The 3,323-nt window shown below is 36.4% G+C and overlaps 1 non-coding gene across 1 annotated transcript; it reads left to right on the top strand.

Annotated features, from left to right (window-relative positions):
* The first annotated feature begins 1,132 nt into the window (after positions 1-1,132).
* On the top strand, positions 1,133-1,239 carry LOC114900208. Its single transcript, XR_003794811.1, has one exon. It is a non-coding gene; the product is annotated as a U6 spliceosomal RNA (small nuclear RNA).
* The last annotated feature ends 2,084 nt before the right edge of the window (positions 1,240-3,323 follow it).

Raw genomic sequence — 3,323 nt, 5'->3', positions numbered from 1 at the left:
TGCTGCAACTACTGAAGCCGGTGTGCTCCAGGGCCCACGTGCCACAACTACTGAGCCTGCATGCTGCAACAACTGAAACCCACACACCTAGAGCCTGTGGTCCGCAGTAAGAGAAGCCACTGCAATGAGAAGCCTGCGCACTGCAATGAAGAGTAGCCTCTGCTCGCTGCAACTAGAGAAAACCTCCACACAGCAATGAAGACCTAATGCAGCCAAAAATAAATAAATTTTTTTAAAAGATAAAAATAAAATTATTATAGCCATCCTAGTGACTGTAAAGTGATATGTCATTGTAGTCTTGATTTGCATTTCCCTGATGAGTAATGATATCAGGAGGCATCTTTTCATGTACTTATTGGCCATTTCTAGGTCTTCTTTGGAGAAATATCTATTCAGATGCTTTGGGTTGTTGGGTTAAAAAATAACCCAATTTTTAAGTTGGATTATTTGTCTTTTTTTTTATTATTGAGTTGTAAGAGTTTTTTTTATATATTCTAGCTAAAAGCCCTTTTTCAGATATATGATTTACAAATATTTTCTACTGTTCTGTAGGTTGTCTTTTCATTTTCTTGATAATGTTCTTTGTGCAAAAGTTTTTAATTTCAATGAAGTCCCATTTATCTATTTTTTCTTTGGTTGCTTGTGCTTTAGTTGTCATATTTAGCAAACCATTGCCTAATCCAAGGTCATAAAGATTTACTTCTATGTTTTCTTTTAAGAGTTTTATAATTTTAGCTGTTATATTAAGCTCTTAGATCCATTTTGAGTTAATTTTTTTATATGGTGTGAGGTATGAGTCCAATTCATTCTTTCACTTGTGAATAATCAACTGTCCCACCACCATTTGTTGAAAAGACTCTTCTTTCTCCCATTGAATGGTCTTGGCATCCTTGTTAAAAATCAACTGACCATGGGCTTCCCTGGTGGCGCAGTGGTTGAGAGTCCGCCTGCCGATGCAGGGGACACGGGTTCATGCCCTGGTCCGGGAAGATCCCACGTGCTGCAGAGCAGCTGGGCCCCTGAGCCATGGCTGCTGAGCCTGCGTGTCCGGAGCCTGTGCTCCACAACGGGAGGGGCCACAACAGTGAGAGGCCCACGTACAGCAAAAAAAAAAAAAAAAATCAACTAATCAGTGCTCGCTTTGGCAGCACATATACTAAAATTGGACCGATACAGAGAAGATTAGCATGGCCCCTGCGCAAGGGTGACACGCAAATTCATGAAGCATTCCATATTTTTGCCCTGCGTACTGCAAAAAAAAAAAAAATCAACTGACCATAGACTCTTAATTCTATTCCATTGATCTATATGGCTATCTTCATGCCAGTACCACACTGTCTTGATGTCTTGATTACTGAAACTTTGTAGTAAGTTTTGAAATTGGGAAGTGTGAATCCTCCAACTTTGTTCTTCCTTTTCAAGATTGTTTTGGCTATTTGGGGTCTTTTACATATCCGTATTAATTTTAGGATCATCAGGACTTCCCTGGTGGCACAGTGGTTAAGAATCCACCTGACAAAATTTTAAGGCTGTAATGAGGAGTCACATTTAAAATAGTCAATATATTCTCTACAATGAATATGCTTCCTTAATTAAAACATGATGCTGAAAAAAAAAAAAAAAGGAATCCGCCTGCTAATGCAGGGGACACTGTTTCGAGCCCTGGTCCAGGAAGACCCCACATGCTGCAGAGCAACTAAGCCTGTGTGCCACAACTACTGAGCCTGTGTTCTAGAGCCCGTGATCCACAACTACTGAAGCCCACGTGTCTAGAGCCCATGCTCCGCAACAAGAGAAGCCACCACGATGAGAAGCCTACGCAACACAATGAAGAGTAGCCCCTGCTCACTGCAGCTGGAGAAAGCCTGCACACAGCAATGAAGACCCAATGCAGCTAAAAATTAATTAATTAATTAATTTTTAAAAAATTTTAGGATCATCTTATCAATCACTACAAAAGAATAGTTGGAATTTTGATAGGGATTCTGTTAAATCTCCAGACCAATTTGGAGACTATTGCCAGCTTAACAATATTGTCTTCCAAACCATGAAAATGGGATGTTTTTCTATTTATCTAGATCTCCTTTAATTTCTTTCAACAATGTTTTTCAGTCTTCAATGTAGAAGTCTCACACATATTTCAGTAAATTTATACCTAAATATTGCATTCATTTTGATGCTATCATGAATAAAATTGTTTTCTCAGTTTCATTTTTAAAGTTCATTGCTATACAGAAATACAGTTGATTTTGTCTCTGGATCTTGTATTTTGATCTTGAATCCCGCACACTCGCTTAACCCATTTATTAGTTCTAATAGTTTTTAGTGGATTCTTTAGGATTTTCTGTATATAATATTATTTCATCTACAAATAAAGATAGTTTTACTTTTACCTTAACAATCTTGATGGCTTTTATTTCTTTTCTTGCCCAACTGCCCTGGCTAGTATCTCTAGTACAATGTTGAATAAAGTAACAAGAGCAGACATCCTTGTCTTGTTTCTGATTTTAGAGGGAAAGCATCTAGTCTTTCATCATTATGTATTATGTTAACTGTAGGTTTTTCATAGATGCCTCATATAATGTTGAGGAAATTCTCTTATAGTCCTAGTTTGGTTAGTATCTATCATGAAAAAGAGTTGGAGTTTGTCAAATGTTTGTGTGTGTGTGTGTGTGTGTGTGCGTGTGTGTGTGTGTGTGTGTGTGCCTATTGAGATGATCATGTACTTTTTGGTTTTTATTCAATTTATATGGTGTATTACATCAATTGATTTTTTAGCTGTTAAATTAACCTTGCATTCCTGGGATAAATTCCCACTTGGTCAACTGTATAATTCTTTTTATATGTTGCTTGATCAGATTGTTATTATTTTGTTGAGGATTCTTGTATCTATCTTCATAAGACATATTAGTCTGTAGTTTTCTTGTGGTATTTTTGTCTGATTTTGGTATTAGTGTAGTACTTGTCTCATGGAATGAGTTGAAAACCGTTTCCTTTTATTTTTTGGAAGAGTTTGTGAAAAATTGGTATTAATTCTTTAAATGTTTGGTAGAATTCACTAATGAAGCCATCTGGGCCTGGGCTTTTACGCATGGACAGTTTTGTTTTTTTTAATTACTAATTCACTCTCTTTACTTATTATGTATCTATTGGGACTATTTCTTCTTGGGTCAGTTTCAGTAGTTTGAGCCTTTCTACAAATTTGCACACTTAATCTACATTATCTAATTGTTGACATAATTGTTTATAGTATTCCCTTATAATCCTTTTTATTTATATGTCAACAGTAATATCCCCACTTTTATTCCTAGTTTTAATAATCT

This window comes from Monodon monoceros, unplaced genomic scaffold, assembly GCF_005190385.1.
Source record: "Monodon monoceros isolate NGI ecotype Baffin Bay Population unplaced genomic scaffold, NGI_Narwhal_1 Super_Scaffold_18, whole genome shotgun sequence".
In the NCBI taxonomy this organism is placed as follows: domain Eukaryota; kingdom Metazoa; phylum Chordata; class Mammalia; order Artiodactyla; family Monodontidae; genus Monodon; species Monodon monoceros.
This window is presented reverse-complemented; position numbering and strand designations above follow the sequence as displayed.